This window comes from Megascapheus bottae, chromosome 27 (genome assembly GCF_031878675.1).
Source record: "Megascapheus bottae isolate mThoBot1 chromosome 27, mThoBot2.hap1, whole genome shotgun sequence".
Classification (NCBI taxonomy): domain Eukaryota; kingdom Metazoa; phylum Chordata; class Mammalia; order Rodentia; family Geomyidae; genus Megascapheus; species Megascapheus bottae.
The window spans coordinates 15,041,437-15,066,281 of record NC_143535.1 but is presented as its reverse complement, the minus strand read 5'-3'; the positions used below and the strand labels follow the sequence as shown (position 1 = coordinate 15,066,281).

Sequence of the window (24,845 nt, the reverse complement as noted above, 5' to 3'; positions counted from 1 at the left end):
CTGCTCACTTCCAAATCCTACAGCAGCAGATCAGGGATCTGAATGACATGGCTTAGAGAAAACCATACTCCTGTGGGGACCCCAGGAGAGTCACAAGCCAAACCTCACTAATCTTTGCCTCTACCTGATCTCATAAGGATTGGCCTGGAATAATGCCCTTGTCCCAGTACAGGTGTTCAAGGACAGAGATATGTATGTCCGTGACAGGAATAGAAAACAACAGGGACTTCGGGCTTACTGTATGAAAGGGATTGTCTTGGTTATGGTAGTCAAGTGGATGACAGACCCACACCCAAGGAATTTTAACCTAGGTGAAGATAAGCACTGTGTCCCTCTGCCCATAAAGGCTGATGGTAATATAATAACAACAGATACTAGGAGGGTAGTGACTCAAGGCCAAGTAGCAGAGTGATTAGTCAGTTCCCAGGCAACTGGGTAATCAGGACTATCTCTTTAAGGAGATGGTTTCGACTTAAGACCTCCAAGGGCCAGGGACAAAAGATTCTGGACTGAGAGATACACAAAGGCCCTATGCTTGTGAGATGTAAGAAACAGAACAAAGTCTGAGGGCAGCAAGGAGGGCTAGGCAGAAGGCCCTGTAGAGAGGCCCCAGGACCAGGTGGTCTAGACTCCTGCAGGCTGTCCCACAGAGCTTGAAGTATTGTAGGTGCCATGAAAAGTCACCAGAGGCAATGGACAAGAGACGTGACAGCACTAGATTCATTTATTGATTTTGTGCTGGTTCTGGATCTTGAACTCAGGGCTGTCCCTGTGCTCTTTTGACTATGCTCTTTAGACTAATGTTCTGTCATACTGGAGTCACAGCACTTCTGGCTTTTTCCTGAGTAGTTTGTTGGAGATAGAGTCTCATGGACTTTCCTATCTGGGGTGGCTTCCAACCCTGATCCTCAGCTCTCAGCCTCTTGAGTAGCTAGTATGACAGGTGTGCGCCACCGGTGCCCATCTGGATTCATTCATTAAACTATGTTATATGGAACTTTTATTCTGATTTATAGAGGAGGCGTGTCAAGGTCCCTTGATGATACCGTCCCCACCCTACCTCCCACCATCTGTCTCGCCTAGTACACAGTCCAGCTTGCTCAGATCATAGGGCCCTGGCTGTGACAAAGGGGAGGGGAAGGAAGCTGCAGGGTGACAAAGGGGAAGAATGGAGCCACTCACTTTTCAGGTACAGCAACTCTCTAAAGTTGGCATCCAGGCCAACTGACCAGTTCTACCATACCTGGTCAGTCCAATGGGGCTTGGACAGGTTCTCTGAATGTGAGCTAGACACTTAGGCATTCCACCATCCATGCCCCCATGCCATCACAGTGCCAGCCCCCGACAGGTAGTACTTCCCCATGAGCAACGCTTTATTTCCAGAATGACACTGCCTCTGCTATTAACGTGCCCTCTCCATGTTAGAAACGCACCTGACTTACAACGGCGTTATGACCTGAAAAAACTCTCCTGAGTGGAAAGAAAATCCACAGCCTAGGCTTGACCCACCAAGCAGCCTAGCTTAGCAACACAGTCTACTCCGGGGTACCTGCAGCACACCCTGTGACACGGTGACAGAGCTGGAGCCTACTGTCCCCTGTCCAGTATTGCAAGAAGTTCATGCCACAAAGTACCAGTCCAGGAAAAGAGCAAAATGCAAAAGGCAGAATTCCAGGTACAGTTTCTACAGAATGGAACTTGTTTACACACCATCATAAAGATAAAACAGAAACTTCTAAATCAAATCATTGTACCTTGGGTACTACTTGTACTCCCTCAGTTTCCAAATGGACACACTTCTGGGCAAGATTTGATCCTAAGCATCCCATAGCAGTGAATAAAATCTCAGCTTTGCCCCATGGTAGAAGGGCTGCATGCTGCTATCAACTCAGTTTGGACTTTCAATGATTGTTTTTTCCATTTTTGTTTTTGTTTTTTTGTCGGTCTTGGAGCTTGAACTCTGAGCCTGGGTGTTGTCCCTGAGCTCTTCAGTTCAAGGCTAGCACTCTACCACTTGAGCCACAGCACCACTTCAGGTGTTTTCATGGCGATAAAAGTCTCATGGACTTTTTGTGCCTGGGTTAGCTCTGAATAGCATTTCTCAGATCTCAGCCTCCTGAGTAGCTAAGATTACAGGAGTGAGCCTCTGGCGTCCAGCTTCTCAGTGATTCTTAAGAAATCTCAGGATTTGTACTGCCCTCCCCTCTCAAAGGGATATCTGATCAGCAACAAATCTGTGGACAAATGCCCTGTGCTGGTAATTCAAGAACAAGAGAGTTTTGAGCATGGGAGGGTCCACTTCTGTATAGCCCAATAAAGTTAAAGGAGTTGAGTGTGTAGAAGTCAAAATAAAAAGGGGAAGGGAGTGGGGTGAGACGGTCAGAGAGGAGTGGAGTCTATGATTCCCAGAAGAGAAATCAAACCCTCTAATTCCTCCCTCTGTCCATCCCCAGGAACAGAGAAGGTAGTAAGAGATCCCTGAAGGTGGTCTCCATCAGTTAAAAAAAGTGTGCCAAGTCACAGAGACAATGAGGGCGGGGGAGGGGAAGCTGGTGGTCTAGATCTTGCTGGAAATGACAAGCTCTCACAAACTCGGAACAGTGAGTGGTCCCTCACAGGGGAGCAGGCAGAAATGTTGGAGAGGGGTCTAGTCAACACTTGGGTCATCACAGAACTCAGAGCCATCTCGTGCCTACCCAGCCCCTTTGGAGAAAGGGAGAGGTGACGGTGTGAAAACTCGCACTTCTATCACAACACAGAACCAGGAAGCAGGAAGGGCCCCCTGGCCACTAACATATTTGTTCAGGCCTTAACAAGAACCCCATACACAGCTCAGTGTACACTGGTCAGAGCTCAGTACACACAAGAGCACAGTGGGCTAACACACACACACACACACACACACACACACACACACACACACACACACACACAGAGCCCTCATACCCGCTCCTTCCCTGCCCACCACCCCACCCCACATACAGCTTCCAAGGCTTGTTGGGTGCCCTCAGCCAAGACAGTGCTTTCACTCTCTTCCCCCATTCCTGGGTGCTGGTGTGCCGAGGCCTTAGTCTGGAGCTCGAGCTCTTGCTGTTTTGTTTGTGTGACCGCAGATCCCTGGAGCTAGGAGCTAAGGAGCTTCAGCAGCAGGAGTGGCTGTGCCAGCCCTCCTGGGACCTCTGAAAGTTAGGTAGAGAAGAACCTCAGGTTCCCTGCCCTTCTGTCCAGCTAAACTCAAGCTTCCGGGAAGACAGCCTATCTTTTGTCATACTCAGAGGGAGTTGGGGGGAGGCAGCATCTGAGAAGGGGCCAGAAGAGTGCCAATAGAAGATAAGGACAAGCCCAGCGTGGTGGCTCACGCCTGTAATCCTAGCTACTCAGGAGGCTGAGATCTAAAGATCATGGTTCAAGGTCAGCCTGAGCACGAAAGAATGTGAGACTCTTATCTCCAATTAATCACTAGAAAACAAGAAGTGGGGCTGTGGCTCAAGGGTAGGGCAGTAGCCTTGACCCACCAAAAAAAAAAAAAAAAGAAGATAAGGACACATGGCAGGGGCTCCTGGGGCAGCCATGACCCTATCCACAGCATACCCAGAGCCCAGGGAAGGGCTCGCTCCTTGCTTTGAAACCCTCAACCTACATTTACCATCCTCCAGGCCTAGCCAGCCTCTCTACACCTATGAGAGAGGGTCTGTCTTTTCAGCTCAGGGAACACCTGAATCCAGAAAACTCCTAGACCCTTCCCAGCTTCTCTTAAGCCCTCAGGCTTCAGGCATTTCATTGGACACCCAGAGGGAAAGCAATGAGAAAGCAGGGCTGAGGACAGCAGAGCCTAGAGCCCAAGAATTCTGGAGTCTAGGCTTGTTCAGTGGCTTTGCCCATGCCTACCTATCCACATAACCAATCAATAGGCTCAAGGTCCACATTATTCTTCCTGGAAGATCCCTCAAAACAACTCTAGTGGTGCCAAGGGTCACACCATATGCCAGACTCCAATGTAGAAAGGTCAGAAACCCATGCCTAGGCTAGCCTTGTTCCTAGCCCTTCTCAGTAAACAAGGCTTGACCTCGAGTTATAAAAGCATGAGCAGATCACCAACTACAGCCTGAGAGCAAGCACCATACTCAGGCCTATTGCAACCCCAGTTCTTGCCAGGAGCTTTCGGACCCAGAATTAAATAAATTAAAAAAAAAAAAAAAAACAAAAAAACAAAACTTCCGAGAAGCAGAGGACCAAAGAGGCAGTCCCTGGAATAACCCAAACACATGGTCCTAAGGGCCTGTGTTCCACCACAAGGCAGGAAAGACCAGTGAGGCCCAATCAGTGCTTCTGACCATTGGTTTCCCCCTGCTTAGAAGGAGCTGAAGGAAATGAGGACCAGTCCACATCCCAACTTCAGAGAACACCCAGCTTTGGCCATCTTACCTGGTCTTACTGAGCTGTCAATCTAGTTGTTGCAGAAAGAAAACATCTATATTTTCTTTCCCCTTTATTTGGACAGCTGCTGGGAGATTAGTGATGACAAAAAAACATCAGATCACTGGAGGTGTGTGTGTGTGTGTGTGTGTGTGTAGAGAACAGGATGAGAGCCCTGGATTGTAACCGGCTGAATGAGGTGGGAAGAGAACTGTGTGCATGTGTGTGCGTGTGTGCGTGTGTGTGTGTGTGTAGAGAACAGGATGAGAGCCCTGGATTGTAACCGGCTGAATGGGGTGGGGAAGAGAACCTTATGGCCAGTCTGCTTAGGACAAGGAAAGTGTATGCAAGTTAGGCTGCCTCCTGGACACTGAAAAGACGGCTGACTAGGATGCAGGCTGGCCAGAAACTCAAGGGCCAGGGAGGAAAAGGATTCTCTTTTTACAGAATCTATTCAGTTAAAGAGTGGGGCCAAGGGCCTGCCTGTTAGGCCCAGCCCCAAACACTATGGGGTCTCCCTCCTAGACAGGAGGCCTACTCCTTAGATGATCCAGCCCTGGCCAAGAGGAGGAAGACAGCAGGAACAGGTGACAGTTTGGGTCCTTCCACCCTGTGGTGGTTCCTAGTGGCTCACACCAGGTGCCAGACCTTCACCTATCAGACCCCAACACCCGTGCCTTGGATAATGTGGTTCCTGACCCAGCAACTTCCTCTTGCCCTTCTAGGAACCAGGCTTGTCCTCAAGATACAAAAGCATGACCAGTCTTTCCCACTGCAGCCTGAGGAGAAGAACCACCCACAGGGCTCTTCCTAGAAACCTCTGGAGTCAAGGAAAGAAAAGAAACACTCAGAGACACTAAGGGAGACAAAGAAGCAGACCCTGAGATAAGCCAGAAAGGGAAATCTCACAGGGACAGGGAGCAAAAAGGTAGAGTGAAGACCCAGTATTCCATTCTCTCATTTAATGGTCTCTCACCAGTCTCCTTTCTCCTCCTGAGTCACAGGGAATATCAGGGAAAATGCAGCCAGGAATTCAGAGACCAGCATCGTATTCACGAGTTCTATTAAAAACTACTTAAGGGCCAGGAGTTTGGCCTAGTGGTTAAAGTGCTTGCCTAGCATGCATGAAGACCCGGGTTCGATTCCTTGGTACCACATACATACAAAAAAGCCGGACGTGGTACTGAGGCTCAAGTGGTAGAGCTCTAGCCTTGAGAAAGTCCAAGGACAGTGCTCAGGCCCTGAGCTCAAGCCCAGGACTGGCAAAAAACAAAAAAACAAAAAAAAACAAAACTAGTTAAAGCTTTGCTTTAAACCTTACACTCTCTCATAAGTTGCAGTAAAAGAGTAGCATTCTCCATCTGATCTGGCTTCTTGCCTCAAATAATTAGTACACTCTGGAAACTAAAGAAGAATAACTTAAAGATACCTCTTCTGGAAAACAAATACTTAGGAAAGTGACTCCTCTTAGCACACAATATGCTTTTACTTCTCTCAAGGATGGACCTCTGTCTTAAAGGGAATATGTAGCAAAATTCATTCTTTCTTTGCTACCATGCCTAGACATCAACAACTAAAGTTTAACAAGCAGATCCATCCTAGAAGTCTCTGAGGGGAACTTCGAAGATGGCTTAGTAGTAGAATGCTTATCTAACACGCATGAAGCCCTGGGTTCAATTCCTCAGTACCACAGAAAAAGCCAGAAGTGGCACTGTGACTCAACTGTTAGAGTGCTAGTCCTGAGCAAAAAAGCTCAGGGATAGTACCTACGCTCTAAGCTCAAGCCCCTGAATTGTTGAATTGGCAAAAAAAAAAAGTCTCTAAAGCCAATAGATAACAGTAAAAAACCACACAAGTAAAGAGTGACTAAATATAACGTATCTAAGAACAATGAGAAACACTTATCTCTGAGCTGAACCCAACCTCTTTTTTATTATATTAAAGCCCTTGGCACTCTTGTTATCAGATAGGCTGTACCTATGTTTGCGAAGTAACTATTTAATATTTTACTTTACTAATAAACTCTCTTGGTTTCCACTTTGATGAATCCTCAAATCCTTTTCTATGACAGTATCAAGAATTCAACATCCAGACAAGCCCTGGGGGCTCACACCTGGAATTCCAGCTACTCAGTGGGCTGAGATCTGAGAATCTCAGTTCACAGCTAGCCAGGGCAGGAAAGTCTGTGCGACTGTTATATCCAGTTAGCCACTAGAAAACCAGAAAGTGGAGCTGTGGCTCAAGTGGTAGAGTGCTAGCCTTGAGCAGAAAAGCTCAGGGACAGCACCAAGGCCCCGAGTTCAAACCCCATGACTGGCCCCCTCCCCCCCAAAAAAAGCAAAGGAAAAAAGCAAAGAATTCACATCCAAAGGCCCAGTCGGCTGTCTCCTCCCCTTTGAAGGCCTCTTCCTTGGAGTATCATCAGTTACCCATCCTGTAACATCCCAGACATCCCATCCAGCGTCTCCTGGTCTCCATCTCCACCTCTTCCTTTTGCCTACCCACCCGTTATGTAAGTGGCCTGGGAACACACAGAGAGAGCTTTGTTGTCCAACTAAATCCATACGGAGCCGGAATCGGCCCAGCGCAGCTGTTCCCCATTCCCTCCGCCTTGGCAGGGTTGAGACTCCGGGCAGGAAGCCCCTACATGCCTCCATTTGGGGAAACGGGACAAATATCGGCCCCAGGGCCCCTAGGCAGCTGAATGGGTGGTCAGGGATCAGTCACTGCTCCATGGGACCACAGCAAGGAAGCAGAACCAAGTCCCAGTGCAAAGCCAGCCATGGTCATAAAGACCATAGAGAGGAAAACTCCAGGCCAGGGGCAGGCCATACATACTAGGCCCTGAGCAGGTGGAAGGGCCTGATGTTCTGTCCACATCACATTGTGTTCTGCCTGTGTACTCTTACACACATAAAACCCATGTCACACTCATTTGCATGCTTCAAGACACATAGGCACACGCAAATACATGCATCAGCCAAAGCACAACAGGTGTTCTCACCTGGCAGGGGTCTGAGCGGAAACTTCTTCTCTGCCCTGGCCAGCTCCCTCCATCCTAGCAGGTACCTCTGGGGAAAGACCTGGAGCTCTGGAAAGCAGAGGGCAGAGGTCATGGAAGCTCTTTCTGCTGCCCTTCTTTGGAGACCCACAGGTGGTGTGGAAGGATGAGATCCCGCCTACCTGCCCAAGAAGATGTCCAAACAGGTAGGTGAGGGCCCAAGAAACAGACCTGAAGGTCAAAGAATTGCACATTCGGGGCAGGTACTGTCTCTTCATCCACCCAACTGCAGGTACAGCCATTTCCACTCAAAAATACCAGAGCTGTGGGCGTGTTGGGATACCTTTAGGCTGTCACTGAAGGCTCTCCTGAGCACCCCAGCTGTGCAGGGAATCCAAGCCAAGATTCCCTAAGGACCTAAATGCTCAGGCCTGGTGGGGATAGGGGAGAAGAAGAAAAGAAGAGAAGAAAGGAGGGAGAAAATGAGACCAAAAAGAGGGCAGTAAATGAGGAGAGAAAGACCAGTATTGCCCAATAAGGAAGTTTTCCAACTCCACCAACCCTTCTTTCCCAGTCTCCGGGGTCTGACTCTCAGTCCCATGGACATAACACAAGGTGTTAATCCACCGAGTCCTGGAACCCATCATGCCCCTTCAACAACTCAGGATGTGGAGAACCAAACTGCTTAAAAGAAAAAAAAAAAATGTATAGCCAGGTGCCAGTGGCTCATGCCTGTAAATCCTAGCTACTGAGGAGGCTGAGATCTGAGGATGGCGGTTTGAAGCCAGCCCAGGCAGGGAAGTCTGTGAGACTCTTATCTTCACTCGAAAAATGCTGGAAGTGGGGCTGTGGCTCAAGTGGTAGAGAGCTAGTCTTCAGCAAAAGAAGCTCAAGGATAGCACCCAGGCCCTGAGTTCAAGCCCCAGGACCAGCAATTTTTTTTTAAATTTTTCTTTTTAATTAAAAAAAAGGCGGGGGGGGGGCAGAGCATAGCCTAGTTGTAGAGTACTTGCCTAGCATACCCAAAGCCCTGGGTTCGATTCCTCAGTACTACATACTCAGAACAAGCCAGAAGTGGCACTGTGGTTCAACTGGCAGAGTGCTAGCCTTGAGCAAAAAGTGTCCAAGGACAGTGTCCAAGGACAGTGTCCAAGCCCGGAGTTCAAGCCCCAGGACTGGCAAAAAAAAATGATTTGGGATCCGGGGATGGGGGGGGTGGGGGGGTGGAGTGTCAGGTTTAGCCCAGCCAGGGAGTGGGCTGCTGCCTCCTTGCCACATGAGAAAAAGGCTCTGTAAGCTTGAGCAAGTTAGCAAATCTGTGCCATCGCTCTTTCGTTTTCAGAAATAAGTATTTATGAAATAGTTACTGCATAATGTGGCACTAAGTGCTAGAGAATGACACAATTTCAAGTCCTGCCCTGGGGTTCAGTGTCTTTACTGTCCCTCCCAGGTTGAAAATGTTTGGTTCCCGTGCATTTCTATCCCCTATTGATGGGATCAATATTATTAGGTGTATTCCAAGCACAGGTGAGCAGACTGAGAACCAGTCAAGTCCAAGTTTTACCTGAAGTTGGACAAATAGGAGCAGCTAAGCTCTCCAACTCCTACTTCACTTTCCCTAGGCCAAAATAGATGTCTTTAGTCTCTGAGCCCCACCCAGGAATAACAGAAGCCCAGCCAGCCTTTAAAGAGTACCAGTTTCCAGGCATGGAATGTTATCTGAAATGCTATCTCATTAAAAAAATGTTAATTTCTTGGAGGAGTAAACAATGCTAACAAAGGCAAGCTGGCTGAGAGTCTGCCTCCAGGGATACAAATCTCCAGGCTCTGCTCCACTGCTGGACCATCAGCCTTGAATGGGTTCAGCTTGTAGGGGGAAGAGTGCCATTCTGGGCTCACTGGGTTTGAAGTCTTCTCCCTGTCACTCAGTGAGATCTGTGCCAAGTGGGAAGATATCACAGAGCTAATATAAGTGATATAATCTGAAGGACACTCCCAGTTAATAAAGGGCATTATCAAAGATCTCTAATCCAAGTGAGGGAAGTGTGGAAGCAAAGTCCAGGGAGAGAAAAAAAATACAGGTAACATAGTACCAAAAATAAAAACAGAGAGGGCTGGGAGAATGCTTTCCTAGCATGCTGAAGCCCTGGGTTTGATTCTTTGGTTCTTCATACACAGAGAAAGCTGGAAGTGGTGGTGTGGCTCAAGTGGGAGATGCTAGCCTTGAGAATGCCCAATGATAGTCGCCAGGCCCTGAGTTCAAGCCCTAGGACTGGGGAGGGAGGGAGAGAGAGAGAGAGGGAGAGGGAGGGAGGGAAGGAAGGAGGGAGGGAGGGAGGGAGAGAGAGAGGAAGAGAGAGAGAGAGAGAGAGAGAGAGAGAGAGAGAGAGAGAGAGAGAGAGAGAGAGAGGGGTATTAATTGGAGATAAGAATTGCAAAAACTTCCTACCTGGGTTGGCTTTGAACTACATACAGATCCGTGGATCTCAGCTTCCTATGTAGCTAGGACTAAAAGCATGAGCCACCGTGATATGGTTGGGGTTGAAGGAAATGAACGTGGCAGGTGGTGGGTAAGGCTTTCTTGGGCTCCACATCACAAGACCACTAACACAGGAAGAACAAGTGATTTGAGGACCTCAAAGTCACTAAAAGGGGTGGGCAGAAGGATAAATACAGAAACTTGAGCTGAGGTGGGAGGAATGAGGCTTGCTCTCTCCGGGGACAGGCTCCTACCCAATGCTACCTAGATTCTTGCCTGCCTTTTTCGTGTCTGAATAAAGACCTTGGAAGTAGCTGTTCATTCTGGGGCCAGGTTGGGGCCAGGGTGTTGTTTTCTGCTAAACAGCTCACCTTGGCAAAAGGAAAATTCCTTTTTCTTTTGGCTTTCAGGAAAGGAGGAAACGGGGCCAGGAGAGCAGAAAGGCAAAGTTAGAAAACCCAAGCTACATTTTCCAGTCATTCAACAAACAAATATTTAATAGCACCTGTTATTTGCTAGTCATCATTCAAAGCAATGAGAAAAGAACATGGGGATATGGCAGGCCAAGATCCTGAAGTTTACATTAAAATCCTAAAATCTCAAGCGGAGAATGCCTGGAGTGTTCAGAGCTATTCCACACCACCACCATGCTTTACTTGATCAAGTAGAAGCTCCTGGTCAAGGTCACCCGTATGTGCTCCAAGATCCTCAAATACCATGAACAGGGAAGTTGCCCCCTCCATGTGCAGAGTCCCAGGGAGGGTGATCTTGAAGTCCTGCTACTATCTGTTCCCAGCCATAGGGATTCTCCAAAAGAGGAATGAACCATGTCAATGCACTATCAGAACATGCAAATTTAAAATCAAGGTGAAATGTGAGCCTTCATCTCTCTGGATCCATTCTCAGAGCTCCAAGGATAGCTTTGAGCTCTGCTACAAACAGTCCCCAGATGCAAAACCACCCAGAGCATGGTCCCTACATCCCTCCCCGCAAAAAGCTCCCCCTCCTGACAAGTACAACCTCAAAAAGGACAAGGAGAGTTGTGGGTGTCCAGCCTGTGTGCAGGGCAGAGGTGGCTCTCCCTGGACGGAGAATGGGGTTTTAGGGGACATTGTGTGTCCTTGAGTCAGCCCCAGATGCACCATCACCAGTAAAGGTGTGCCTACCTGCAGAAATCTGGGGACACCATAACCGGGAGGCTGCCACCTTGCCTGCTTCCCAGGCTCAGACCCCAGAAGGGCCCCCTCCCCTTCTCCATATGTCGCTATGGCTGCCGGATGAAGTCTTTGCAGCCATGTGGGCGGCCCAGGAACCACAATTCCAAAGGAATCGGAGCGGGCAGGAGGGCAGATGGAAGCAATTACCCGCGGGAAAGCTTCGAGGTGGGGGGCTGGGAGGGGCCCTGGAGAGAGAGGGAAGCTAGGAGAGGGAGGCTGGAGGGAGGAGGAGACTGCTGGCCTGGCTGCTGGCCTGCTGCTGGGCTGAGAAGCCCCGTGCCTGGAACCAAGCCTGCACCCAGGGGCTGGACAGGGCAAGATGTGGTAGGTTCGGGCCAGCACATGGAGATCAGGGGTTGTGTTCTGCCTGGGTCACTAACATACTATGACTCTGAGCAAACCCCTCACACCTTTAAGTCAGCATCTCTTTCTTCAAGGCAGATGGCTGGTTAAGACAAGTTTGGAGATATTTATGGATAGAACAGGGCTGGAAAGTGCAGGTTTTAGAAGCAGGTCTGGGGTCAAAGTCCCAGGTCAGCAGCTTATATGCATCAGGACCTTGTACTTTAGTCTTTCTTCATTCTGTGAGGCATTCGAAGTGATGGATATAAAGTTTTAAATTTATGGGCTAGGCGTGGTGGCTCACACCTGTAATCCTAGCTACTCAGGAGGCTGAGAGCTGAGGCTCAAGTTCAAAGCCAGTTTGGGCACAAAAGGACCTGAGACTCTTATCTCCTATTAACCTCTAGAAAATGGGAAGTGAGCTTGGCTCAAGGGTAGGGTAGTAGCCTTGAGCGGAAGAGCTCAGGGTCAACACCCAGGCCTAGGGATAGGGCAGTAGCCTTGAGCTGAAAAGCTACAGGGACAGCACCTAGGCCAAGTTCAAGCCATGAACCACAAAAAAAAAAAAAAAAAAAAGTTTTAATATGTAAGACTTGCCTTTTTAGAAAGTGCTTGATACATACATGGTAACTAAGGCTTTTGCTAAGTCTCCTCCCTTCCATCCTTCCTCCCTCGCTCCCTCCTTCCTTCCTTCCATTCCTTTTATTCTCCTTCCCTCGTGTCCTCTTCTATCTCCCTCCATTGCTTCCTTCCATTCTTCTCCCTCTCCCTCTGCTAGCCTGTCTTCCTTCCTTCCTTCCTTCTTTCCTTTCATCCCACATTCCTTTTGTAGGGCTGGGAATTGAACCAGGGATTCACATATGCCAGGCAAGCACTTTCCCACTGAGCTATACCCTCACACTCTAAGTCCTTTTTCATTATGGCTTATTATGCAGCAATGGGGAGCAGACAGAGGGAAAAGCATTGGCACAAGTGGCCTTCATGCAATTCCTGCAGCATCTTCACACCCTGAAGGATGTTTTGGGCCCAAGGTAGACACACAGCTGCATGCTGGCCTACTCCCTGGACATTCCCAGATTATGGAGCCCCTAAGCCCAGCACTAGCTTGAACTTAGCTGTAGGCAAATGGACAAAGACTGTCCTTGTCCTCTAGCTGCTCCTAGGCTTCTGCAGTCAGGCTTTCCTCACACTTATGTCCCAAGAGGAAAACTGAGGGCCTAGTCAGACCCACCCCTGGCCTTAGAAGAGCAGCAGCCCTTCCCCCCTGTTGGGCCTAGAGCAGAACATAGGGCTTTGGAGTCTAGACAATCCCATTATCTCTCCGTAGGAGGGCAGACAGAGATGGTGTGGTGGCCTGACTACCAGCTCTCAGTTTCTTGGCTGCAGGTGAGACTAAAGGAAGATTCACACCTGGATACCCACACCCTTTTCTCTCTGAAAGACACAGCCTGAGGAGGGTGGAAGGAGTCCAGAGAGCACAAGGCCACGGGTGGCCAGAAGCCCATTCCACAGCAGCACTGAAGAGCCCAGAGGTCTGGGAGGGGACGAGAAAGGAAAGGTCTGATGACTAGTCACTCCAATGAGCCAACCCTAACTACTCTGTCACAAAAACTAAATGCTGCCAGTCAACAGTCAGGTCTTGAAAAAGACAATAGCTCCTGAGTGCCAGGGGACCCAGAAGCAGTAGCTAAGCTACCCACAGCAGGGAACAATTTAACGGTGCCACACGGCTGAGTCAGGGGAGGGGAGCCAGTACACTGAGCTCAAGGGCTCCACTCCTTAATACTGTCCCCGTCCTTCAATGTTCAAAGTCCATCTCCTAGAGCTGGAAGCTCTGTCTCGATTGCAATCCGTTGGCTTGGCCTTCAGAGTCTCTGGGAGCCTGAGCTCCCTATCTGTTCCTCCCTTTCATACATGCAGGGGCCTGGACTTAGGAGCATGCGACCATTAGGGCAAAGATGGAATGATCCCTTATCTACAACATATGGTGCAAACCTCAAGCCATTGTATGAGAGGAACTCTAATTCCACTGGGAAACTTTTGGAGTAGTGACTCTGAGGTGGACACCCTCACAAGAGTGACTGCTGGCTCAGACCGTCACAGAGCAAGATGGTGCCAGAAAAGAGGCTGGCCTCAGAGTGGGGGTGAGGGACAGGGGAGAGGAGGGGAAGTTTTAAGCTTTCCAGGATTTACAACAGTTCCAGAAAGGGGCAGACTCTTGATTCTACCCAGAAATATAAAATCCCAGAAGTCTAATGTGTCTGTAGGGGCAGAGACCTTCTGCTTCTTCAGAATCAGAGATTCTGCTTCTTCAGAATCAGAGATGACGGAGGTGTCACTACTTCAGTGAGGAGGGAGGGAGGGAGAGAGGAAAGAACCCAGAAGGTGCCAGGGGCATCCTACACCTGGGAAGAAGGGACCTGGTTAGCAGCAAAACCCTCTTTCAAGCCTTGTCAGCCCAAGATTCAAGTAGGTAAATAACACTTGATTTTTTCCCCCCTGCTTGTGGTGTTGAGATCGGTCTCAGGGCCTTGAACATGTTAGGCAAGCTCTCTACCAGAAAGCACACTCCCAGATTCCAAATTACTCTGGGACTTGAACTCCAGGCCTGGGTGGTAACTTGGATCTCTAGCACTTAAGCCACAAATCTACTTCCACTTTGTTTGGTGGTTAATTGGAGGCAATTGTCTGCCCCAGCTGGCTTCCAACTCTGATCCACAAAATCTCAGCCTCCTGAGCAGCCAAGGATTACAGGCATAAACCACTGGTACTCAGCTCCTACTTCATTTTTTTTGGTAATGTCTCCTTCTATCTATGTCCCTCTCCTTGTCACCTTAGAGTGACTTCTTGGTAGAATTAAGGGACCCAAGAAGCTACCCGAGATCTCCCACCTGGTACACAGCAGGACACGGCATAAAGGGTACACTCAGAAGCACTGGTGGAAAAACTACCTCTGACCTCAGAGGCAGTTGGGCCACCTCAACTTGGGCAGAGGGCACTCCTAGACCAGCTCCCAACGAAGTCACAGTGACTTATTCTGCTCCAAGCAAGCAGGAGCTGTAGATATCTTGCTAGAATTAGAGAGCAATTCTGGAAGGATAAGGGTGTGGGAGAAATATTTCCAGCAGCAAATAGCTCTTCCCCTTGAAGGCACTTTTCAAAGTACTTAGTACAGATCAACTCATGTAAAACTCTCACAGGAAAATGCCCCAGTCTGGAGAAGCAGGAATGGGAGGGTTGGCAGGGCTGGTCTTGCACAGTTAGCATGGGTTTGTGTCCCTGGTGACAAGCCATTCTCAAGGTCCACAAAATCCTCCTGAACTTGGCTTCTACGCTGTGCGTCCCTGCAGTGGTGCTCAGCCTGTAGGCTGTTTCAGTGGCAGTGGTGGGAAAGGGGCCATCCTGTAGATGGCCATGAGATCAGACGGGGCACAGTTGTGCACCCACATGCTGTCTATACCCCCAGATGTAATGCAGCAGTCCCTCAAGCTGGGTTCTGGGGACCCAGTCTGGGGAAAGAGAGAAAAGTAACAGTCAGGCCTCACAAGCCAGACAAAACCTCCCCCCCATCCAGGGCTGGGAGTGGAGAGGGGCTGTGCTGGCAGGCAGGCTGGCAGCTCTGGGCTGGCCTGAGGCCCCTGCCAACAAGGAACCAGGGAAGAAGACAGAGCAGACAACTGAACTCAGGGGGCTTTGCCACCAGTTCAAGCCCCCCCCCTCCTTTCCAGGCAAGCTTTGAGGCACCGTGGCCTAGGCCCCAAAGACCCTCCTCTAATATGTTCCTGATGCCACCCCACGGCCAGACTCTGGCTGGCCACTTCGCCGCTGGGCGCTGCTCAGCGACCTTGCAACTCCACATGCAGACCCTGCAAAGCTAGTCCCCTCCAGCCCAGCCAGCCCACGTGTCTCAGACTTGGGGGTAGGGGGAGGTGAGGGGCGGTAGGGACAGCTGGAGGAGAAAAACCATCACTCAGAAAATGCCTTAGAGGTGTGGACAACCTCTGCCATCCAGATCAGGGGGGTAGAAACTTTCCGGAGAAGAGGACTGTCCAGTTTGCCTACTCTAAGGGCGCGAGAAGAATTGGTATTCCCACCGGGGGAAAAAAAACCGGATCCAAGGCAAGGAACCCCGGGAAACTGCCCCTTCCTCAGGGCTGTGGCCACCCCACCCAACCCAGGGCCGATCTGCGTCCGCGAGCTGGGCCTGCAGAGCCACGGCGCGAGCACGGCGGGGGCCAGGCAGCCGGGACCCCTCGGCGCTTCCCGCCCTGCGCCCACCCCCCCGCCCCAGCCCGGCGCCGCGTACTCACCCTCGCGGGTGGAGCGGGGCGGGGCAGGCCGGTTCCGCGCACAGCTCCGATCCGCTAGGCGCACGGCGGGGCGCGGCGCAGCTGCTCCGCTCCGCCCGGTCCCTGTCCCTGTCCCGGGGCGCGGGGCCGGCCTGGGAGCGGGCGAGTGTGCCGGCTCCTCTTGTGCCCCGTGTGACGGGGAGGCGGGGGCGCGGGCTGGGCGGGGGGCGGGGAAGGGGCTGGACACGCTTGCGCACATCGTCGGGGAGCCGGGGAGGAAGGGCGGGGTGGTGGAGGAGGAAGGGCGGGGGCGATGTTGCGCGCGGGCGGGGCGGACGCGGGATGGGGCTGGAAACCTCCGAGCCCCCTCCGGGACCGAGGCCCGGCGCCCCGGTGCAGGAGGCGCGCGCAATGATCAAGCGAAGAGAGCGGGGCGGGGTGCAGGCAGAGCCGGGGCAGGCGCCGCCTGTGACCGGTGCCAGGATGGGTTTGCCATCCCGGAAACTGGGAGCTCCCCAAAAAGGGTGCTCTACTATCCTCCCCTCTTCGGAGAAACTGAGGCACCAGGAGGCCTCGTTCTGGGAGCCAATCCCTCCTCCCCCTCTCACTCCTTCCAGGCATTTAAGGGTGACCAGGTGGCCCAGGAAAGATTCCTAGGCCCTTGTGCCCCAGTCTGAGCCTGCCACACTCCCTCCCAATTTGCTGCCTCTGCACCCCACCCTTGCAAGCCCTATCTTGGTCCCCAATAGCTTCTGGGTTTCCGTTCTAACTGAAGGTGCCAGGCAACCAGTTTCCAGGAGGAAACCTCATCAAAGCCCTAACGTTGCTTGTTGCCAAATGAACCTGGAGAATTGTTCGGGCAGAATTCACCCTGCAGGACTATTCCTTTCCAAGGTCCTCTTCCCGGGTCAGCACATTGTTTATTAAGTCCATGGTGTGAAAAGCCCGGAACTGGGGGCACCAGAGACTGCAAGGAAAGTGTCCAACGTCCAGGAAGCTTGCCATCCAGCTGCAGAGAGAAAGCATGTACTGAGTCCCTTCAAGGAGAAAGCAGAGCTGGGAGCTGTAATCCTAGTCCATCTGTAAGCCTAGCTACTCATGAAGCTGAGATCTGAGGATCTCAGTTTGTAGCTTCACCAGAGGCAGGAAAGTCTATGAGACTCTTATCTTTATAATCTCACACTCACACTCACTAACACACACACACACACACACACGCAGAAGCTGGACAGGATATGACTAAGTGCAAGATGCAAGTAACTGGTAATAAATGAGCTTGAGTTCCAGAGAAGTCCTCGTAGCTGAAGCAGATGTCTTGCTAACTTTATTTCGGTGGTTTCTCTGCCCTTGTCAGTCATACATTCATTCAACAAATAGTTGTGCTCAGCATCCTCAGCTAGAACTGGAAACAGAGAGGGCTGGAGGTGTGGTTCAAGTGGTAGCCTGTCTGCCTTGTAAACAGGTCATGAGTTCCATTCCTAGTACCATAAAACACAAACAAACAAAGAAACAGGACTGGGAATATGGCTTCAAGTAGAGTGCTCGCCTAGCATGCATGAAGCTTTGGGTTCAATTCCTTAGTATCACAAAAACAAAAAGGTGGAAGAGGTGTTGTGGCTCAAGTGGTAGAGTGCTGGCCTTATGCACTCAAGGACAATGCTTAGGACCTCAGTTCAGGTCCCAGGACTGGTTAAAAAACAAAAGCAACCAAACAAACAAACAAGCAAAAACTGGAAACAGAGAACCTAATGAGTTAACTCCCTGCATTGGAAAGAAGGAAAGTGGTTCAGGTCTGTAATCGTCTGTAATAGTAGCTACTCAGAAGGCCGAGATCTGAGGATGGCAATTCAAAGCCAGCCTGGGCAGTAAAGTTCGTGAAAATCTTTTTTTTTTCTTTTTTTTTTCTTTTTTTTTTGCCAGTCCTGGGCTTGAGCTCAGGGCCTGAACACTGTCCTTGGACTTTCTCAAGGTTAGAGCTCTACCACTTGAGCCTCACCACCACTTCTGGCTTTTTTCTATGTATGTGGTACCGAGGAATCGAACCCGGGTCTTCATGCATGCTAGGCAAGCACTTTAACCACTAGGCCAAACTCCCAGCCCCAGTTCATGAAAATCTTATCTCCAATAAACTTTCAAAAAATTGGAAGCTGTTGAACAAGTGGTAGAGTAGTAGCTTTGAGTAAAAAAGGTTCAGGGACAGCACCCAGGCCGAGTTTAAGTCTTAAGACAGACAGACAGACAGACACACACACACACACACACACACACACACACACACACACGCAGGAAAACTGGTCTGGAAAGAAAAAAAAACTAGGTGTGTCTGGCAGCAGATCCAAGAATCAGCCTAGCTTCCAAATATAGAGGTGTGTGTGTGTGTGTGTGTGTGTGTGTGTGTGTGTGACACATGCATGCCTACTAGTATTGTACTCAAGGCCTAGGCATTGTCCCTGTTGCTCTACCATTTAATCCACACCCCTACTTCCAGCTTTTTGTTGGTTAACTGGAAATAGGCGTCTCCCAAGCAGTAGACTTTTCTATACATGTGGTACTGAGGAATCGAACCCAGGTCTTCATACATGCTGGGCAAGCACTCTATCATAAGACTAAACTTGCAGCCTCCCAGCAGTAGACTTTTCTACCTGGCGTTGGCTTGGAACTTTGATCCTTGGATCTCAGCCTCCAGAGTAGCTAAGATTAGAAGCCTAAGCCACTGACCCCTGGCTTAGTGAAATTGTCAATAAACAAGGTCTAAACAGTTCATACTTCCTGCTGAGTGCCATGTAAACTTCACTGTACTAGAAAACTGCATTTTAAAAGCCAGCTTTGTTCCTAGAGACCTGAGTTCCAACCCTGTCTTTGCCACTGAGTGGTTTTAGTTTTCTTACTCAAAGAAAAGAAATGGAAATAACAGAGGTGATTCAGAGGGCTGTTGTATTAAATAAAGCAATGGAGGTGGACTGAAAGCATAACACACTATATATAACCACGCTATTATTAAAAAGATAGAATTCCTCTTTTAACTTATAAGCTATATTCAGGTTCCCACAACCCCAACTTATCCTAGATCTGGGGACCTGGTCCCCTGAAGCGAAGTATAATTCTGATCAACTCTCTGTAGGCCACAATGTGCTTACTCAGGACCTTTCCCCTCCCGCTTCTTAACTGCACAGCCAGAAGCCCAGCTCCGTGGCCTAGAAACTGCATCATCTGTGATAGGAATGAAGCGAGTGTTGCTTTCATCTACCTCTTCCAACTCCACTGCATCCTTTGGTCCACCTACGGGACAGAACAAGCTGCTTACCAAGAGACAATGTGGTAGGCTAAGCAGAGATTTGGCTCATAGACTGTACCTTCTACAGGTTAGCTATGCCAAGGTTAGGTCAAGACAACCTGTAGAACAACAGATCTAAGTTGCAGGCTGCTTCTAAGTAATGCCACCTCCATTCTTTTCCTCTCTCTCTTTTTACTTCTCCTGCTTCTCCTCTGGAGGGCATGGCAGGAGCCCTGCTAGGGCCACCACAGGAGTGTTGGGTACAGAAGGAAGAGACAGCGATGGGAGAAGCAGGTGAATCTAGACCTGGGAAGTTGGGGTCCTGCAGCAACACCCTGGCGGGCAATAGGTGTAAATAGCAGCCCTGGAGAAGCTTAACAAATGTGCCTCTCAGGCTTCTGGCTCCTGTTCCTCTCCAATGTGCCACGTTCACATCCTGCCGACCAGGAGGAGGGAACAGCAAGATGCTGTTTGAAGAAGAAATTAACGCAATCTAGCATCTCAGACGCTTTAAAAATAGCAACTCCAGGATGGTATTTCAGCTACTATTTTTATCAGATTTATATGGCTGGACCATGGAGCAGAGCTGTTCCCAGGGATCTCAATAGCAAGGGACATTGCTGTTGTAGTATTAAAAACCTGCCAGAAGGCCAAGGCTAAAGTGCATTCCAGCAAACTTTGTAGCTGGAAGAGATCCCAAGAAGTCATTTTAGGAAGCCCTGGCCCCTCTTTAGGGCCACAACTAATGAACTACAAAAAGTTTGTGGCGCCAGTGGCTCAAGCCTATGCTCCTAGTTACTCAGGGGGTTGAGATCTGAAGATCATGGTTTGAAGCCAGGCCAGGCCAAAAAGTTCACAAGACTTTTATCTGCTACAAACTACTCAGAAAAAAACCAGAAGTAGTGCTGTGGCTCAAGTAGTAGAGTATTAGTCTCGAGCAAAAAGAAGCTCAGAGTCAGCGTTCAAGCACTGACTGAGTTCAAGCCCCAGGACTAGTTAAAAAAGAGGAAAAAAAAAATTGTGGCTTGATTTTCACCCCCTCTAAAACTTTTTGTGTTGCCACTGCAAAGTCTACAAGCCTTCAGCCCAGGAAATGGTTTGTTAATAAATTACCTTAGATCCGTTTGGTTGCTATAACAACTAGCTTATAAAGACTTGATAGAACAGATTAGCTTGAAAATAACAGAAACTTGGTTTGGGGGCTGAGCTTTGGTGCCAGATGGGGGGCTGCTTTCTAGGTCCGGAATTTTGTCATTTCACATGGAAAGGGGAAAGGGTCTCTTGGGGTCTCCTTTATTTTTGTGCTGGGTTTGAACTCAGGGCAAGGAAATTGTCCGTGATCTCCTTTTCTCAAGGACAGCACTCTACTTCTTGAGCCACAGCACCACTTCTGGTTTTCTGATGTGTGGGTTGTTGGTTTGTTTGTTTGTTTGTTTAATTGGTAGGAGTGTCAAGGGCTTTCCTGCCTGGGTTACCTTTCAACCACCATCCTCAGATCTTGGCCTCCTGAAGATCCTCAGGTCTGAGCCTCCTTAGTTAGGATTAAGCTACGGGTACCTGCGGGGGTCTCTGTTATTGCTGTTCATCTAATCCTTTCCCAAGGGTCTCACCTCCAATTCTATCACCTTGGGCTTTAGGATATGTGTGTGTGTGTGTGTGTGTGTGTGTACTTACCACCTGAGCCACAACCTTCACTTTTGTTTTGTTTTTGTTTTTGCTGGTTAATTGGCAGTAGGAGTCCCACAGACTTTTATGCCCAGGATGGCTTTGAACCATGATCCTCAGTAGCTAGGATATAGACATAAACCACAGGCACCAGGCAATACATTTAAGGAGGGATACAAACACAAACATTCAAACTGTACACAAGAATCCAACCCACAATACCTTATTTCATTCATCCTTTTTGGTCACTCTCATGATGGAAAAATAGCTAATATTTAGCCAGGCACCCATAGCTCATGACTGTAATCCTAACTACTTAGTAGGTTGAGATCTGAAGGTCACAGTTCAAAGCCAACCCAGGCAGGAAATTCCGAGACTCTTATCACCAATGAATCACTGGAAAGCTGAAAAGTGGAACTGTGGCTGATTCAAGTGGTAGAGTGCTAGTGTTGAGCACAAAAACTCAAGCACAGTGCCCAAGACCTGAGTTCAAACCCCAGGACTGGCAAAGAAAAAACAAGAAAAACACTAGTAGCTATTAATGATACTATATGTACAAAATCCTTTCATTTAATCCTCAAGCTTTTTTTTTTTTTTTTTTGCCAGTTACCACTTCTAGCTTTTTTTCTGTGTGTATATAGTACTGAGGAATAGACCCAGGGCTTCATGCATGCTAGGCAAGCACTCTTCCACTAGGCCACACTCCCACCCTAGAACTTGCTGAAAATCATACATGCTTACGGTGTATAGTCTATGCTGAAATCATCAGACCACTTTGCTTCCCAAGAGGAAGAAGAACAGAACGTTCTGAAGCTTAGCCTGTCTGTCCTATCTTTCCTTTCTTTCCTCTCTTCAGTGCCAAGGTTCCAAGTTAGGGCCTTGCACACACGAGGCAAGGGCTCCACCGCTGAGCTCCAGCTCCAGCTCATCATGACTTCATCCTGGCCTTGAGGGAAAACTGGCTTGTGTTCGCATGATCTTTCTCTACCCATGATTGAAGTTGAGCTCTGAGTCCCACACATACTCAGCCCCAGCTTCCCTAACATGTGGGCATTTGCTTGTACTTGCCATTTGGCTAATGGCGATCGAATGAAAATAGTGCATGATCTCACTTACATGTGGAATTTAAAAAGAGTGGAGTTCATAGGAGTGGACAGAATAGTAGATAGAAGGAGCAGGTGGATGGAGAACTGGGAAATGGTCAAAAGATACAAACTTGCAGGCAGACAGAAGTTCCTATCTATTGTACAACATGGTGTACAGTTAATAAGAATGTATTGAAGCTAGAAACCTGGAGGCTCATATCTGTACTCTAGCCACTCAGAAGGCTGAGATCAGAGGACTATGGTTCAAAGTCATCCTGAGCATAAAAAGTCCACAAGACTCCCCTTTTTTGTTGTTGATCATGGGACTTGAACTCAGGGTACTGTCCATGATTAACCCTCAAGGCTAGCCGTCTACCACTTTAAGCTATAGCTCCATTTGCAGTTTTTAGATGGTTAGTTGGAGGTAAGAGCCCCAGGGCTTTCCTGCCCCAGGAAGACTTCAAAAATCATCAGATCTCAGTCTGAGTACTTAAGATTACAGGTGTGAGTCACTAGCGCCCAGCCTCCATGAGACTCTAGCTAACCAGCAAAAAAATAAAAAAACAAAAACAAAAAACCCAAACCTGAAAGTAGAGGCATGGGCTCAAGCGGTAGAGCACCAACCTTAGGCAAAAAAGTTAAGCAAGAGTGCAAGGCCTTGATTTTCAGTTTAGTACCCGTACACGGGGTCCTCTCCCCTCCCCACATATGGGTTGAATATTTACTGTTTGGGGGCAAAAAAGAGTAAGGCTAAAGAGCTAAAAGAGTAAAGCAGGTCAAGTGTTGGGGATGAAAGCATGAAAGCATCAAGATCTATCTGGAAAGAGTACTATCTCCCATTGCCCCAGCAAAGCACAGGACATGCCATCTACATAAGGGTACCCTCTTCAGTACTGATACAATGCCCTCTCCCTGCCAGAGGAACTGGTATTTACAGTTTAGGGCCAGGCATGCTGTGCCCTGAGCAGGAAGCTCTCTAGGGAGGCAGGACATTGGGCACTGACGTAACAGTAAGGGCAGAGGGGAGGTTGTCACCCTACAATTCTTGATCTAGGAACCAGGAGGCTAGGATTTAGTACTCCAGCTCCTTTCTTTTTTTTTTTTTGCCAGTCCTGGGTTTGAGCTCAGGGCCTGAGCACTGTTCTTGGACTTTTTCAAGGTTAGCGCTCTACCACTTGAGCCTCAGCACCACTTCTGGCTTTTTTCTATGTATGTGGTACCGAGGAATCGAACCCAGGTCTTCGTGCATGCTAGGCAAGCACTTTAACCACTAGGCCAAACTCCCGGCCCTCCAGCTCCTTTCTTGCATTCATATATTTACTGAACACTTAGTACAGGCCTGGCACTGTTCTAAGGGCAGGAAGTCTTAGCTTCCTAGAGCTGACATTTATCACCCTAACACTGGACAAGACATCCCTATCCTGTTTCTTTATCTGTAAAATAGAATGGGATGAAGACCCTCTGAATGCACTGTAGTTACGTTGATTTCATTTCAACCCTTCCTTGCCAGTATCCCTGGAATGCTGGGAAGACAGCAACGACCAAACAAGTCTTCAGCTTCAAAACTCATAGTCCAGTGGGGTAGACACACAAGCCAATAGCTCTACGTAGGAATAAGAAATCTACCTAGACAAGTCACACAGGAAAGACTAATGGGAAGAGTTACCCTAAAAAACCATACAAAGTGTGCTTTTGATGGGATCTATTGAGGAGCTGGGCAGTGTTCAACCCTAGGGACTTCTGGCAAACAACTGGATTGTCTGGCAGACATATCCAGGGGACAAAGGATTAAGGGTAATAAAATCATAGGGGGTGCTGAGTTCTAGGGAAAGACTGCCATCATATTCTCTAGAGGTAACTGGCTGGATATAAGGAGACTCTTGCTAGGCCTCAGGCAGAGGCTAACTAATAATAATGTGGTGAAGCCTAGAGAGCAGACTCCTCTGAACTGCTGGGAAAATAAGGTGGGGGAAGGAGAAGGGACACTATCCCAGAAAGGCCCCACCTTGTAGAATGAGCCAAAGGAAGACAGAATTGGCTAGCACAAGGGGGAGCTGGGAAGCTGGGAAGCCATCCAGGGCACGGGTCTGTCTGCCTGGAACTGTGCCCTGGGAATGCATTCGCTGCTTCTCCAGACCCAACTACAGCTCTGGCTGCCGTGACCTTCCCCGGTCTGTCCCAGGGAATGAGTGAGCTCTGTTTCAACTCTGATCCTTCCCTACAGGTTTCTGCACCCAGACAACAAATTCCTACTGTCCATCTTCCCCAGACAAGGCACCATGAAACCATGGCATGCATGGGACACAAGGGTCAGCTCATGCTATGAGGCTGGACAGGCAGGCGGCCAGTTGTGGAGAGGAGGGAGGGGGGTGAGGGGGCAAGTGAGGTGCCGGAGGAGTCTATGCATCTTGGAGGAAAGCCTCACTTGGCAGCTTTGCAAAGCTGGAGAAGATGGTGCCTGCTTGTCAGGACCCTTTGCCTTTAGGGAGGAAAGGGGTCAATTTTCTTCTCTGGCGCCTGGAAGAAGAACTGAGACCCAGGGATCAATCCGCATGCTGGAAACTGCTCTGTGACACCTCGGGTCAGCCCATGGCCTCCGAAACTCTCGCCCTGAGTAGTGGCCAACAGTCTTGCCCAGTCTATCTGCTTTCTGTCTAGGAAACCATGGGTAAACATGTGGGCAGTGTGAACAGATCTGGCAGACTGAGCCCCTGAGACAGGCCCACCCGCTCTGGTTAGCACTTGCCAACTTGCAGAACAATCACTTGGTCACATGTCACCTGGAGCCACTGGAAGCTACAGCAGGCCAGAGGCCTCCCTGTTACCTACTCCATCCACTTGTTTATTCTTTTCAGGGAGTCTTTCTCATGGGGACACATGCTCTCTCCAAGTCTGAAACAGGTGACTGAGCCAGGGCTACCACTCGAGAACATCACCTTCAAGGAAAGAAGTGGGGGTCTGAGCCGGATGAGGTGGCTCATGCCTGTAATCCTAGCTACTCAGGAGGCTGAGATCTGAGGATAAAGGTTCAAAGCCAGCCTTGGCACAAAAAGACCTGAGACTCTTTTTTTTTTTTT

General features: G+C 49.2%; 1 protein-coding gene across 4 annotated transcripts in view; it reads right to left on the bottom strand.

The window, feature by feature from the left end:
* Nucleotides 1-15,930, bottom strand: part of St3gal4 (ST3 beta-galactoside alpha-2,3-sialyltransferase 4) — a 43,449-nt gene extending 27,519 nt beyond the window's left edge. The window contains exons 1-3 of one of the 4 annotated variants that reach the window (XM_090319693.1): nucleotides 8,982-9,084; nucleotides 7,600-7,848; nucleotides 7,421-7,507 (exon numbers count right to left, since the gene is read on the bottom strand). The gene's annotated coding sequence lies outside the window, so the exon portion shown is untranslated. Of the gene's footprint in view, nucleotides 1-7,420; nucleotides 7,508-7,599; nucleotides 7,849-8,981; nucleotides 9,085-15,765 lie in introns of those variants that run through there. The other 3 variants (XM_090319694.1, XM_090319695.1, XM_090319696.1) reach the window with 3 other exon arrangements.
* Nucleotides 15,931-24,845: the final 8,915 nt, after the last annotated feature.